The sequence below is a fragment of the Manis javanica genome, chromosome 1, assembly GCF_040802235.1.
Source record: "Manis javanica isolate MJ-LG chromosome 1, MJ_LKY, whole genome shotgun sequence".
NCBI lineage: Eukaryota > Metazoa > Chordata > Mammalia > Pholidota > Manidae > Manis > Manis javanica.
In genome coordinates, this window is record NC_133156.1 from 12,719,245 (window position 1) to 12,736,164 (window position 16,920).

The 16,920-nt window shown below is 37.1% G+C and overlaps 1 protein-coding gene across 4 annotated transcripts in view; it reads left to right on the forward strand.

The window, feature by feature from the left end:
- WASF3 (WASP family member 3) overlaps nt 1–16,920 on the forward strand; it is a 127,720-nt gene that overhangs the window by 14,230 nt on the left and 96,570 nt on the right. The window lies entirely within an intron of this gene.

Sequence of the window (16,920 nt, forward strand, 5' to 3'; positions counted from 1 at the left end):
AATTATGTACCTTCTATAGTGCCTTTAATCCCTTTCCCATTTTAAACCAGTCTTTTTACTATCTTGTATGTCAGCTTTTAATGGCATCCTTTGATTCTCATTTCTTACCCACACAATAGTCAGTGATCTTGCCATTTTCTCTTTTCTCATTCCCTTCCCTTCACTTCCCATTATTTTAGTTGCGTTCTTCTACTTTGTCAGAACACCTGTTTACATACCATTCTTCTTTCCATGACCCCAGTCTTGTTTTAGTCTTAGTTCCACAGTTAAGTACACAAACTGCTTAATTCTTCATTCATCCCTTTGCTTACATTTCTTCAGTCACCCCGTGGTTAGAAGGAGTACAGGCCCAAATGCATCCGTTGAATATTGTGGATTAACTTCTGTCCTATGCATCTGTAACTATTACAGGCATGCCTTGTAAATGCCCTTTGCTTTCTTGTGCTTTGCAGATACTGTGCTTCTTTTCACAAATTGAAGGTTTGTGGTAGCTCTGCAGTGAGCCAGAATGTCAGTGCCATTTTTCCAACATTTGCTCACTTCATGTTTCTGTGTCACTCTTTGGTAATTGTTGCAATATTTCAAACTTTTTCACTCCTAATATTTGTTATATATTAATATCTGTGATCAATGATTATAACTTGTTGAAAGCTCAGGTGAGGTATGTACATTATTTTGAGATGTAATGCTGTTGTACACGTAATAGACTACATTATAGTGTAAACATAACTTTTATGTGATCTGGGAAACCAAAATAGTAATTTGACTCACTTTATCACAATATTAGCTTTATTGCAGTGGACTGGAACTGAGCCCATATTTCTGAGGTATGCCTGTAGTTGTGTATCTTTGGGAGAATTGAGAAGATAGTTACTGAAATCATTTTTTGTGCCTGTGATTCAGATGGTGAGCCTGGGTTGAGGATGGAGATTAGAGTCCTCAGGAAGGGTGCTGTGGAAATGGTCTGTGGGTTCTCACTTTTTCAAATATTTTTTATGACCCTGATAGTCAAAATACAGCTTGGCCACATAAACCCTTGTTCTCACTCTTTTTTCTTAACTTCTTAAAAATGATTTTCTAATCTTCTGCATCCGTGGATGTTTTATTGCCCTTGTCTAGCTTGGATTAATACTTAGTCTATAGACACACACCTAATCATCTAAATTTGCTCTCTTACAGCACTAAACTATGTTTTCTACCTTTATCTTGCATCTACCTACCACTTCAGCATTTTATTAAAAATAATAATAATAATAATAAGGGAGAAATGTGGGATTCACATATAAATCAAGTATAAAAATCAAACGAATATTCATATTTGACCTGATTGTTTATAGTTCATAATGCGTGATCAAAACCGAAAGTTTCTGTGATGACTGCCCTTGTACTGTTCACCATGTAAGAACTATTCACTATGTAAGAACTTGTTCACCATGTAAGAACTTGTTCGTTATGCTTCAGAAGATTGGAGACTGACGAGAATTAGGCTTGGGGTGGATTAATGATTGTACATTGAGCATTGAGTCCCCTGTACAGAATTTTATTGTTGCTAACAACCATTTGATCAATAAATATGAGAGATGCCCTCTCAAAAAAATAAAAAAAATAAAATAAAATAAATAATAAATAAATTAATTAATTAAAAAAATGATTTTCTACTTTTGTTTTGTACATTGTTTCAGTAAGTCTGATGCCAGTCTGATTCTCTGTTCTTGTAAGTTACTTCATCTTTATATGCTTGGCTTTATATTGGGGCTCTCTAGTCTGTTCCATTGGCCTATGGGTCTGTTCTTGTGCCAGTACCAAATTGTCTCGATTAATGTGGCTTTGTAGTAGAGCTTGAAGTCAGGGAGTGTAATCCCTTTAGCTTTATTCTTCCTTCTTAGGATTGCTTTGGCTATTCGGGGTTTTTTGTGGTTCCATGTGAATTTTAGAACTATTTGTTTTAGTTCATTGAAGAATGCTGTTGGTATTTTGATAGGGATTGCATTGAATCTGTAGATTGCTTTAGTCAGGAGGGCCATTTTGACAATATTAATTCTTCCTAGCCAGGAGCAGGGGATGTATTTCTATTTATTGGTGTCTTCTTTAATTTCTCTCATGAGTGTCTTGTACTTTTCAGGGTATAGGTCTTTCACCGCCTTGATTAGATTTATTCCTAGTTATTTTATTCTTTTTGATGCAGTTGTGAATGGAATTGTTTTCCTGATTTCTCTTTCTGTTAGTTCATCATTAGTATATAGGAATACAGCAGATTTCTGTGTGTTAATTTTGTATCCTGCAACTTTGCTGAATTCTGTTATTAGTTCTAGTAGTTTAGGGGTAGATTCTTTAGGGTTTTTTTATGTACAATATCATGTCATCTGTAAACAGTGGAGACTTAACTTCTTCCTTGCCAATCTACATATGTTTTATCTCTTTGTGCTGTCTGATTGCCATGGTGAGGACCTCCAGTACTGTGTTGAATAAAAGTGGGGAGAGTGGGCATCCTTGTCTTGTTCCTGATCTTAGAGGAAAAGCTTTCAGCTTTTCACTGTTAAGTATGATGTTGGCTGTGGGTTTGTCATATTTGGCCTTTATTATGTTGAGGTACTTGTCCTCTGTACCCATTTTGTTGAGAGTTTTTATCATGAATGGTTATTGAATTTTGTCAAATGCTTTTTCAGCATCTGTGGAGAGGACCATGTGCTTTTTGTCCTTTTTGTTGATGTGTATGATGTTGATGGATTTTTAAATATTGTACCATCCTTACATCCCTGGAATAAATCCTACTTGATCATGATGGATAATCTTTTTTATGTATTTTTTAAAAAAATATTTATTTTAGTAACTCTAACAGCAAACTGCTTAGAGAAAAAATTATAACAATGTATTGTGTATTGTAGCATATTTTAAAGTGACATGTATGAAACAATGGCACAAGGATGGAGAGGAATTGGGAATATACACTTATAAGGTCCTTACTCTACAAGTAAAACATAAAAAAGGAGTATGAATAATAAGTCAATAAATAAGTGAAGAGAAATCATAAAATTAAGTCCATAAAGGCAGGAGAAAACAAATTGAATAAAAAAACATCTTGCAAGAAGATAGATTTCAATCCAACCATATCAATAGTCACTTTAATGTGAATAGTCTAAACATGCCACTTAAAAGACAGAGATTGACAGACTGGATTTAAAAAAAGAAGAAAAAGCAAGACCCAACTATATGCAGTCTACAAGAAACCAATTTTTTTTTTTATTAAGGTATCATTGATATACACTCTTATGAAGGTTTCACAAGAAAAACAATGTGGTTATTACATTCACCCTTATTATTGAGTCACCCCCTATACCCCATTGCAGTCACTCTCAATCAGTGTAGTAAGATGCCTCAGATCCCTATTTGTCTTCTCTGAGCTACACCATCTTCCCAGTGACCCCCCACACACCATGTGCACCAATCATGATACCTCACAATCCCCTTTTCCCTCCCTCCCCACCCACCCTCCCCCATCACTCCCCTTTGGTAACCACTAGTCCCTTCTAGGAGTCTGTGAGTCTGATGCTATTTTGTCCCTTCTGTTTTGATTTGTTGTTACACTCCACAAATGAGGGAAATCATTTGGTGTTTGTCTTTCTCTGCCTGACTTATTTCACTGAGCATAATACCCTCTAGCTCCATCCATGTTGTTCCAAATGATAGGGTTTGTTTCTTTCTTAGGGTTGAATAGTATTCCATTGTGTATAAGTACCACATCTTCTTTATCCATTCATCTACTGATGGACACTTAGGTTGCTTCCATATCTTGGCTACTGTAAATAGTGCTGCAATAAACATAGGGGTGCATATGTCTTTTTGAATCTGAGAAATTGTTTTCTTTGGATAAATTCCTAGGAGTGGAATTCCTGGGTCAAATGGTAATTCTATTTTTACTTTTTTGAGGAACCTCCATATTGCTTTGCACAATGGTTGACCTAATTTACATTTCCACCAACAGTGTAGGAGGTTTCCTCTTTCTCCACATCCTTACCAGCATTTGTTGTTCCTTGTCTTTTGGATGTTGGCCATCCTCACTGGTGTGAGGTGATATCTCATTGTGGTTTTAATTTGCATTTCCTTGATAATTAGCGATGTGGAGCATCTTTTCATGTGTCTGTTGGCCATCTGAATTTCTTCTTTGGAGAATTGTCTGTTCATATCCTCCACCCATTTTTTAATTGGGTTATTTGCTTTTTGGGTATTGAGGCATGTGAGTTCCTTATATATTTTGGATGTAAACCCCTTTTCATATATGTCATTTACAAATATATTCTTCCATACTGTAGGATGCCTTTTTGTTCTACCGATGGTATCCTTTGCTGTACATAAGCTTTTTAGCTTGATGTAGTCCCATTTGTTCATTTTTTATTTTGTTTCCCTTGCCTGAGGAGATGCATTCAGGAAAAAGTTGCTCATGTTTATATTCAAGATATTTTGCCTATGTTTTCTTCTTAGAGTTTCATGGTTTCATGATTTGCATTCAGATCTTTGATCCATTTCAAGTTTACTTTTGTGTATGGAGTTAAATAATAATCCAGTTTCATTCTCTTGCATGTAGCTGTCCAGTTTTGCCAATACTAGTTGTTGAAGAGGCTGTCATTTCCCCATTGTAAGTCCATGGCTCCTTTATCATATATTGATTGACCATATATGCTTGAATTTTTATCTGGGCTCTCTATTCTGTTCCATTGGTCTATGGGTCTGTTCTTGTGCCAGTACCAAATTGTCTTGAGTACTGTGGCTTTGTAGTAGAGCTTGAAGTCAGGGAGCATAATCCCTGCAACTTTATTTTTCCATCTCAGGATTGCTTTGGCTATTTTGGGTGTTTTGTGGTTCCATATGAATTTTAGATCTATTTGGTCTAGTTCATTGAAGAATGCTGTTGGTAGTTTAATAGGGATAGCATTGAATCTGTACATTGCTTTAGGCAGGATGGCATTTTTCCAATATTAATTCTTCCTATTCAGGAGCATGGGATCTATTTCCATTTGTGGGTATTTTCTTTAATTTGTCTCATGAGTTTCTTGTAGTTTTCAGAGTATAGGTCTTTCACTTCCTTGGTTAGGTTTATTCCTAGGTATTTTATTCTTTTTGATGTAATTGTGAATGGAGTTGTTTTCCTGATTTCTCTTTCTGCTAGTTCATCATTAGTGTATAGGAATGCAACAGATTTCTGTGTATTAATTTTGTATCCCACAACATTGCTGAATTCATTTATTAGATCTAGTAGTTTTGGAGTGGATTCTTCAGGATTTTTATGTACAATATCATGTAATCTGCAAACAGGAACAGTTTAACTTCTTCCTTGCCAATCTGGATGCCTTTTATTTCTTTGTGTTGTCTTAACTGCCGTGAGTAGGACCTCTAGTACTATGTTGAATAAAAGTGGGAAAAGTGGGCATCCTTATCTTGTTTCTGATCTTACAGGAAAAGCTTTCAGCTTCCTGCTTGCTGTTAAGTACGATGTTGGCTGTGGGTTTGTCATATATGGCCTTTATTATGTTGAGGTACTTGTCCTCTATATCCATTTTGTTGAGAGTTTTTATCATGAATGGATGTTGAATTTTTTCGAATGCATTTTCAGCATTTGTGGAGATGATCATGTGGTTTTTGTCCTTTTTGTTGATGTGGTGGATGATATTGATGGATTTTCGAGTATTGTACCATCCTTGCATCTCTGGAATAAATCCTACTTGATCATGATGGATGATCCTCTTTATATATTTTTGAATTCAGTTTGCTGATATTTTGCTGAGTATTTTTACATATATATTCATCATGGATATTGGTCTGTATTTTTCTTTTTTTGTGGTGTCTTTGCCTGGTTTTGGTATTAGAGTGATACTGGCTTCATAGAATGAGTTTGGAAGTATTCTCTCCTCTTCTATTTTTTGGAAAACTTTAAGGAGAATGGGTATTATGTCTTCTTTAATGTCTGATAAAATTCAGCGGTGAACCCATCTGGTCTGGGGATTTTGTTCTTGGGTAGTTTTTTGATTACCAATTCAATTTCGTTGCTGGTAATTGGTCTGTTCAGATTTTCTGTTTCTTCCTGTGTCAGTCTTTGAGGGTTGTATTTTTCTAGAAAGTTGTCAAATTCTAGGTTATCCAGTTTGTTAGCATATAACTTTTCATAGTATTTTCTAATAATTCTTTGTATTTCTGTGGTGTCCATAGTGATTTTTTCCTTTCTCATTTCTGATTCTGTTTATGTGTGTAGACTTTTTTTTTCTTGATAAGTCTAGCTAAGGATTTATCTATTTTGTTTATTTTCTCAAAGAGCCACCTCCTGGTTTCATTGATTCTTTCTGTTGTTTTATTCTTCTTGATTTTATTGATTTCTGTTCTGTTCTTTATTATGTCCCTCCTTCTACTGACTTTGGGCCTCATTTGTTCTTCTTTTTCTAGTTTCATTAATTTTGAGTTTAGACTGTTCATTTGGGATTGTTCTTCTTTCCTGATATAGGCCTGTATTGCATACTTCCCTCTTAGCATGGCCTTCGCTGTGTCCCACAGATTTTGCAGTGTTGAGTTTATTGTTTTCATGTGTCTCCATATATTGCTTGATCTCTGTTTTAGTTTGGCCATTGATCTATTGATTATTTAGGAGCTGTTGTTAAGCCTCCATGTGTTTGTGGGCTTTTTTGTTTTCTTTGCATAATTTACTTGTAGTTTCATACCTTTGTGGTCTGAGAACCTGCTTGGTACAATTTCAATCCTTCTGAATTTACTAAAGCTCTTTTTGTGGCCTAGTATATGATCTGTTTTGGAAAATGTTCCATGTTGCACTTGAGAAGAGTGTGCACCCTGCTGCTTTTGGGTGGAGTGTTTTGTAGATGTCTGTTAGGTCCATCTGTTCTAATTTGTTGTTCAGTGCCTCTGTCTCCTTATTTTCTGTCTGGTTGATCTGTCCTTTGAAGTGAGTGGTGTGTTAAAATCTCCTAAAATGAATGCATTGCATTCTGTTTCCCCTTTTTATTCTGTTAGTATTTGTTTCACATATGTCGGTGCTCCTGTGTTGGGTGAATAGATATTTATAATGGTTATATCCTCTTGTTGGACTGACCCCTTTATCATTATGTAATGCCCTTTTTCATCTCTTGTTGCTTTCTTTGTCTTGAAGTCTATTTTATCTGATAGAAGTACTGCAACTCCTGCTGTTTTCTCCCTATTATTTGCATGAAGTATCTTTTTCCATCCCTTCACTTTTAATTTGTGTATGTCTTTGGGTTTGAAGTGAGTCTCTTGTAGGCAGCATATAGACAGGTCTTGTTTTTTTATCCATTCAGAAACTCTATGTCTTTTGATTGTTGCATTCAGTCCATTTACATTTATTACAATTATTACAATTATTGCCATTGCAGGCTTTAGATTTGTGGATACCAAAGGTTCAAGGGTAGCTTTTTACATTCTAACAGTCTAACTTAACTCACATAGTACTCTGTAACGAACACAATCTAAAGGTTTTTTATATTTCTCCCTTCTTTTTCTTCCTCCTCCATTCTTAATATATTAGGTATCATATTCTGTCCTATTTGTGTATCCCTTGACTGACTTTGGAGGTAGTTGATTTAATTTTGCATTTGCTTAGTACTTAATTGGTCTACTTCTTTTACTTCGGTTTTATTTTCTCTGGTGACAGCTATTTAGTCTTAGAAACACTTCCATCTGTAGCAGTCCCTCCAAAATACACTGTAGAGACGGTTTGTGGGAGGTAAATTTTTTCAACTTTTGCTTATCTGGAAATTGTTTAATCCATCCTCCAAATTTAAATGATAATCTTGCCAGGTAGAGTATTCTTGGTTCAAGGGCCTTCTGTTCCATTGCATTAAATATATAATGCCACTACCTTCTGGCCTATAAGGTTTCTGTTGAGAAGTCTGATGATAGCTTCATGGGTTTTCCTTTGTATGTGATCTTTTTTCTCTCTCTGGATGCTTTTAATATTCTGTCCTTATCCTTGATCTTTGCCATTTTAGTTATTAAATGTCTTGGTGTTGTCTTCCTTGGGTCCCTTGTGTTGGGAGATCTGTGCATCTCCATGGTTTCAGAGACTATCTCCTTCCCCAGATTGGGGATGTTTTCAGCAATTACCTCCTCAAGGATATTTTCTATCTCCTTTTCTCTCTCTTCTTCTGATACCCCTCTAATGCAAATATTGTTCTGTTTGGATTGGTTACATAGTTCTCTTAATATTCTTTCATTCCTAGAGATCCTTTTTTTCTCTATGTGCCTCAGCTTCTTTGTATTCCTCTTCTCTGAATTCTGTTGTATTTACTGTCTCCTCTACTTCATCTAATCTGCTTTTAAATCCCTCCATTGTGTATTTAACTTTGGATAATGTATTTTTCAAAGTTTCTATCTATTTCTTGAGTTCCTCCCTGAGGTCTTGAATATTTTTCTATAGCTCCGTGAGCATGTTTATGATTTTTATTTTGAAATATTTTTCAGTAAGATTGGTGTATTCAGTTTCACTTTGCCCTCTTTCTGGTGTTTGTGGGATTTTGGTTTGTACTAGATTCTGTTGACATTTCATATTTGTAGTAATAACTTGGTGTAGGTGTCCCCCTCTAGTGCCCAGAAGCTCTCTATTCTCTGCAGCTGCTCAGCCCCTGGAGCGATGGTGAGGGTCGCAGGCGAGTGGCACTGGTGTCTGTCAGGACAAAAGAGCTCTTTCCTGCTTCCTGGCTGCAGTGCCTGTCTCCACTGTCAAGGCAGCGAGCCGAGCCTGCAGGGAGGAGCCTCTGTGCTATGCACTTGTCGCTCCCATAGCTGGGGCCTCCCTCTGGTTGTTGGTTTGGTGCAGTGGTGGTGGCAGCAGGTTTGTGAGCCAGTGCTGGTCGTGTGGAAGGAGCAGCAGGCTGTGTATCACAGTAGGGGGCCTTGGAGCTACGTTTCCAGCCAGGGGGATGGAGCTCCCAAAGCTCCTGAGAGTTCCCAACCTGCTTGGCTGAGTGCGCCAGGACAGTTTTGTCCACCTGACCTTTCTCCTGAGCAGCAAACTCTGTGCAGTCCTTGCCTCTTTAGCAGCCCTCTTGCTATTGGAAAGTCAGAGTGCCTGCCTTTCTTTTATCCCAGAGCGGCCAGTTATGGTACCTGTTCTCCACCAGCAATTGGAATTTCAGTCTCTCCAAGTTTTCTGCCTGGCTTAGCTTTCCAATCCTCTAATCTCCAGAGCACCATGTAATGTAGGTTTGTGCTTCCAGAGCAGATCTCCAGGGCTGGGTGTTCAGCAGTCCTAGGCTTTCACCCCCTCCCTGCTCCTTTTCTCTTTCTCCTGCCAGTGAGCTGGGGTGGGGGAAGGGCGTAGGTCCCGCCAGATCGCAGCTTTGGTACTTTACCCTTTTCCGTGAGGTCTGTTCTTTTCTCCAGATGTAGGCAGTCTGTTGGAGCCTTCTTTCCTATTGCTCTTTCAAGATTAGTTGTATTTGCTATATTTTCATATTATATGTGATTTTGGAAAGAGGTTTCTGTCTCGCCTCTCATGCCGCCATCTTTAAGCCAATCTCTGGCTTTTTGTTTTTAATTACCATATACTAGAGATTCTTTCATTGACAAGTCTTTTGCTATAAACTGAGCTTTGGTACCAGAAGGTGATAGGAGCAGAGCCATTTGGAGTATTGAAGAAAGGAAATATGTTAGTGGTGCTTGTTCAGCCTTTGCTTTGAAATAGGGTGTTGTCAGGTATGGATTAAATGTTTGCTGAAATGGGCCTTAGAATCAGGAGTAAAGGCATTTTTTTTTTGAGTAGTTGGTGGATTTGTGGCTTATAGACACCGAATTCTGGAGTTCCTCAGATTCACCTTTACACGTTCTTGAATCAAATCTTTGGTCCACCTGAAGCAGATGTTTAGCATTTAAGGAATGCCTTTTGCAGATATCTCATTTCTAGCTCATTTAAGGCTTCTAGTTGTCTTTCTTTTTTTCTTTTCACCTACTTCCTATAAATGCTATCATGCTTTTTGGAACACAGTGGATATACCTAGATACAGTCTATGTGGATGGTTCCTTATTAGACCTTCCCCTGTAGGTTTCAGGCTCAGGGCTAGATGATTGATTGCCTCTAAGACTCAGACAGAATTGCCACCCAGTCAAGAGGCCAGACTGTTTGGAGGCCAAACTGATTTGGGCTCATATCTTGGCTTTGTCATTTATTAGCAGTATGGTTTGTGGATATTCTTAACTTCTGTAAGCCTTGATTTTCTCATCTGAAAAAACAGTGCCTACCCCACAGAGTTGTTATAAGGAGTAAAGGGGAGCATCCAAATAATAAAGGGCTGAGTACCTCACAGCAAAGAGAATATTAGTGAATAATAATTTCTTGCTACAGTGATAGCAAGAAAATGCCTTAGAAACCTTGAGATTTGTGTGTGCATTTTGGGACCACACCTTCTTTGGAAGAGGTAAAAACAGCCTAGATGTCCTTTTTCACTATTTCCATATCTTCTAGTAGGGTATATATAATTGAGAATATTCTTAATCAACAAGAATGATAATGACAGGTACCTCTATGGATGTTTAAAATGGGGCAGGAAGAAATTAATGCCAGTTTAGTAATTTGAAGCCTGGGTCTTAGCATGGATAACATGTATCAGTTTTCAGAAGTGGGATGTTGGTATAATGATTTACAGTGTCTTAATTACATGATTGAATTTGATGTTTATAACAACCCTGCCAGGTAGCTTTTTATTCAGCTGTAACTGGTTTGCAGTGGGGCAAGTTCCAGAGGAAGTGGGGAGCAAGCAGGATCAGAAAAAAAAAAATATTTTCTGTAAATGAGTGAGACACAGAAAGGTTCACGTGGTCATATGCAGCAAGTGAATGTATGAAGCTGGTATGAGAATTCCTGATGGTAGTGTAGGGCTCTTTCTCCTATAGCATGTATTGTCATTCTATCCTGCCCATATGGGGGTCCTTAAGGTGCAGAGAACTACCAATCAGAAGTGCTGGTGAGGTGAAGTTAGACCTCAGAGATCCTTAAATCCAAGCAGGAATCCTTTTCTGCTAGGTCATGTTTTCACTGAAAATTCCTTATTCTATTGAAAAGTATTTTTAAAATTATGCATTTGATTATGTTCCTTGTTTTCGTTGTTTCTTTGAACAGTTTTTCAGAAAAGTGGCCCCCCAAAACCATGGGGTTTGGATTATCCTCTCAATGAATTGCCTTTCTATATTACATTTATATAATGTCCCTTTTCCCCTTACAGCTTTGACAGTCCTTTGAAGTCACTCTAGCTTCATCGTAGTTTGCTTTTGTGATTGAGAGGCTGCGTAAAGACCATCCCAGTCTCTTCAAACAGCCACTGCAGAGAGTAAAGAGTTGGGCATGGTTGCCACCTAAGTCACCTGGAAAGATTTGGAGTGCAGAAGCTAGAAGGCTCACCAGATAAGTGAACCACTCAGAAAAGGTTCTGAGAAGTCAATTCAGTGAAGTACACTTTGGGCTCAGTGCATTGAATCTGTGGCCTCCTGTAAGATACTGCATTGTTATGTAATGTTCATTTAAAACCCCTAACTTTTAAGTGGTGCCCCTGGTGCTCTTGTACCACCCCTCACCCCCCAAAGCAGACAAGTACTTGGTTTTACAGAATTATGGAGAGACAGCAAACATTATAACAAAGACTCTTCCTTCTGGTTACCTCTTTTTCTCTCTGCTCATATGTTAGTTACTTGGTTGCAAGGGACCATAAATTGGCAGAATGGCACAGCCTTTTCCTATTGCTTTTTCTTGAGGGTGCATGGTTTCCTGCCGGAATGCAAGTGAAACATCTCAGGGTTTTAAAGATCTTTACTATGAAAATCCCTGACTGTGGCAAATGAGAGTGTTTTATTAATTCCTGGGAAATATTTGCTAAGAGTACTTCTCTAGACTGCTAATTTAGAGTAAAGATGTGACTTTAATTTCCAGTACTATGCAGTGAACCTAATTTTAATGAAACAGTAGTCATAAAATCTGCAATTAAGGCTACATAGCCACTGTTAACCTAATCTGTATTTGATAAATTCACTACAGTATATTGAGAGTTCTGGTCAACCAGTGGAATTAATTGTTACAGAAATGTGTGAAGGACAGTGTTGGAATTGACTTATAATTTTATTCATTTTTTCATAATTACCAGGTAAAAGGATGATTTGTCCTGAGTTCTCAGTCATTTCCTTAAATTAAAATAAGGAACTTGTAAAATATCCTTCAGTTTTATGTTATCTGGCGAACATTCACAGGCAGCAAAGAAACACTTTGTGATACTTGTTCAGGGATTTTAGTTGCTAAGAGTGTTGAAGATACATAGAGGATAAGAGGTTTCGGAATCTTGTGCAAAGTCAGTATTGCCCTGTAAACTGACCTTACAGAAAGTCATCACTGTTTCAAAGTCTTTGTAAATGAACATAGTGGTTACTCTTTTGATAGTTTTGATTGCTTCTGCTTAAATTGTCATGGGAGTGGAGAATACTAGCGTTTCATTCTCTGGGAAAAGGCAGTAGTGGGGTGGCTGATTGCCTCCTGAATCAGCGTGTCCATCCTTAAATACGTAGTATAATTCTCCCAAGTGATATTGTGGAAAGCTAAAAAGTAAGACCAAAAAAAAAAAAATGTCCTGAAGTAAGCCAGTCTGTAATTCTGATAAATAATATTTATGTATCAAAAGAAAGAATTAATTGATAAGAACTTGGAGAAATATCAGATATAGATAAAGGGGAAAAAAGTCCATGGAAATAAAAATTCTGTGGTTTCAGGATCAAGGTGACATTGAACGAATGACCTGAGTTTAGACAGTAACTTTTTCCATTACCTGCAGAGGTAGAACCTCCCTCAGCCACTGTGCTAAGACAAGAGTCCATCAGGTTTGGACTGAGTCACTTGGGTATACCCACAAACTAGTTTTATAAAAATCACATGGTTAGCTATGCTTTGCTTGTACTAGTAAACTAGACAATGGTAATGTTGCTATATTTGGTTAGTCCTGTGGAGATTTGAAGATTGAAGCATAACATATGTTACTGCTGTTGACAAGTAGGTACTCTTTCCTCTGTTGTGTTTGGCTGAAAGTTAGGTTCTGGAAGGCAGGGGACTGGTTCTTCTTCATCTTAAGAGTTTGTTTAATACCTTACATACAGAGGATGCTCAGTAATTTCTGTTGATGTTAGAAAGTTGGTAAGCATTCACTGTTGAACCTGCATGTTCACAGACCATATATCCCAGAACAAACTTATTCTGAAAAAGTGATTGGTTTCTCCCTGCTTTACTTTGTGTATATTTTGCTAAAATTAAACTGTGGCCCCAAAATGCATAATGAAAGATATTGTCTTATTGTGTATGGCTGATGGTTTCTAATGTGAGTGGAGGTAAGAGCTGCTGTTGGTGCTATAGAATCTCACTTCACAGGCGTAGGCAAGAAGGAGACATTAGAGATTGTTACCGTGGATTCTGTTAGATTTGATATTCTTACTGTTCTAAAATTTCCTTCCTAGCAATTTGGGATTCTATGGAATACAGAAAGAGTGCCATTCTTGAATGCATAGAACCTGGGTTTGTGTCCTGGGTGGAGTTATAATTCTCTAAAGAGACTTCATTTAATGTATAATTTTGATTTTGTTTATAGAATTTTCTGTAGTGAAGAAATATTTGATTTTTTTCAAGCTGTTTATTGCTTGGCTTCTATTGTTTTACAATCATGCTTTGAAAGACCTCCTGTGTTACAGGGTTATTTTTTAAAAACAGTGTTTACGGGGAAGGCAGTACAACAAGGAGAAGACAAGAAGTGACTCTATAGCATCTTATTATGCTGATGGACAGTGACTGCAATGGTGGGCGGGGGAGGTGATGAAGACTTGGTAATATGGGTGGATGCTGAAACCACAATGTTCATGTGAAACCTTCATAAGATTGTATATCAATGATTAAGAAACTCAATAAAAAATTGTGTTTCTTCTACTTCTTTAGTGGCTTCATTTTGTACATTTTTGCTCCATTTTGGAACTTCATTTGGTATAAGGGGTGAGGTAAGGACTTAATTTGATTTTTTCCCCCCAGTGGGTACTTACTTATTGTTACAACAGCACTTAATGAATAATCCTTACTCCAGTGATTTGAATGCCACATCCATTTTATACTGAGCTTCTAGATACATATTAGTTTCTGTGTTTTCTAATTTGTTCACTAAGGTTTATTTGCTCACAAGTCAGCGCCACTCTAATTATTATTTCAGTATCTGATAGGGGTGCTCTCTACTCTTCAGTTTTTTCAGAGTTGTGTTGTCTTTGTTTTTCCAGAAGAACTTTAAAATCAGTTTCTAAGAGAATTGCCGGAGATACTAAGGAAGAAAATACCTTCCTCTATGATTAATGACACCCTGGATCCCTAGAACCCACCTATAAATCTGGAGACTTGGTTTTAGACTTAGTTTGGACATTAACTGGCTCTGTAATAAAAGGCTAGATTGATGTTTCACTATTTTACAGATGTTTACAGGTGTTTTTAAAGAACTACTGTGCACTTGGGGTTTTCTCTTTACTTTCTTAGTCACTAGACACATGGTTGTCAGAATCCTTAAACTTTTTTTTAGCATTACAGAGGGGTCCTCATACTTGGAAAAGTTGGAAACAACTGAATTCGAGTTCTCCAAGCTCTTTTTTGTTAAAAAATTCAATTCTAAATAAATAAAAGGTGGAAAGGTGGTATATCATCCGTCCAATCGAGGATTGAATTTAAATCTTTGTAGCCACTGAATGGGCTACTTTACCCAGAGAAACAACAGAATAGTTCTTGGCAAGATCATTTGTCTGTTTCTTTCTTTGCTTCTGTAAGCAGTTGGTGTTTTGAAAGGAAGCATATTGTCTAGATTTTCAAAGTTCTCTAAAAACAGGATGGGGGAGTACATTATTTTTTGAAGCCTGTGAAATGATTGCATCTTCAGCAGAATTAAATGCTTTGAAAGCTTGAATTCTTTTTGTTGTCATAGTTAACTATTATGATTGAAATAAGTATCTGAGTGTTCATTGTTAGGTTTAGCAGGAACCTCTGGACAGAATGATTGGTTTATGGGAGAAGACAATAAAGGGTGTGATAATTCTCAAAAGTCAAACTTCACATTTTCAAGGGCAAATCAAATCTATAGTTTGTATAATTCTGTAACAGAATGGAAAATAACGGAACAAATGATAAGAGAAAATTGGCCTTCATCAGTCACCATTAAAGTGAGTTTTTAAAATGAAGAGATGGCAATTTTTTTTTCTTTGCCCCTTTTCAAAACTACTTTTAGGATCCATTGATTTAAAATTGCTACAGGTCTTTAAAGAAAACAAAGCACCCTAAGAACTGTACCAGATATCCCATAATCCTATCAAGAATAGTATTCTAAAGTAGAGGTGAGGTTTGAGATATGTTGAGCCTAGTTATACCAGATTCAGTATATTTAAGAAATGTAAGTATTGTCCTTAAGCAGGAGTAAATATGATAATCAGGTAAAATGATACAAATTACCATTATTGAAATTAGAAAGATTAGAGAAGGGAGTTTAGGGAAAACAAGAATATAAGTAGAAAATAAAAGCAGAATCAGAGTCCCAGTTCCAAACTCCTAGGAGGGAAACTGACTGGCCCATCTCAGGTAATGTCTGTCTTGGCTTAGTCAGTCGTGGCCAGAAGATATGGGATGAGGGTCACAGAGTCTAGGGCTTAAAAGGGTCATTAACCCCTAAAGTTTCTACTAAAGGCAAACAGTACCTGAAAATTAACCTCTTTTTCAGTTGTCATCACAGATTACCTTTTGAGAAATACATATTTTTTCCCTTAGAGTCTAGCTTGATCTTGTGGACCCCCACAAGTTTAAAGATGTCTGCATATGCCCCATCCTAGGCAGCTCTGAGATTTTTCATATGTTTTAATCTTTGCTAATCTAATAAGTGAAAATGGTGTAACACATTGCGACTTTTATTTGCATTTCTTCAATATTATGTGAGGTTGGATAGTTTTTTTCCATTAGTCACTGAATGGGTTGTTACTAGTTGCCTTCTGTTTTTGTTCAACCAAATTGGTGGGCCACAGGGAGTCTTTGTTTTGTCAGAGTATTACTTTGGAAAAAGTCTGAACCTGTTCTATCAGGCATCAAATTTAGCACTAAAAATGGTTCATAACAGGGCTGGTTTAGACGAGATGGAATGGGCAGGTGACAGCAAAGCGTTAGAAGGAAGTGACCAGACAGCAGGTGTCAGGGTGGGAACCACTGTGATTCGAGACAGCAAATCATTACTGCAAATTGAGCTCAGCAGGGATCAAGGACTATATGGTTTATAAAGTTATTTACATGGCCGAGAGACAAAGTCCTATGAAGTTTTAGAGATTTTGGCCTGGTGTGGCATTGTTAGAAGATGAGTTTGTATGAGAGGCCTTGCTTTTTAACATTAGTTGAATATTAAGAGAAAATTGGTACCATGATAATATTTTTTAAATGGCTTTACATATATCTAGTATTTAAATCTCATTATTTCTCCAAAGTATGACATAGCTAGGCAGATTTATATGCATATTTCTCTTGAAAGATGAAATAAAAAGCAATCCTGTTATCATAGGTTGGGGTGTAGTGTAAATTATACCTCCAAGAGAATGTTAGATCTCATGCTTCGGATTGTCCTGAACTCAAGTGACTGTACTGTTTGCCTAGCTATTTCTTTAGATTTTAATATTAGTGAGCTCTGTTTTGCTTCTTGCACTGAATTAAAGCCAAGGTAGAACCTTCAGAGGCACTCTCAGATTTCTTTTGCATTAGTTCCTTGACTGGGCACCCTCTATTCCTGGATTTGTGCCAGTGTAATGAAGGTTTTTCTGTAATAAGTTCAGTGTACAGGAGTGAATGGAAACATAAACATGCTTTTGTTCTCCTGTGTGTAACTCTTCCCT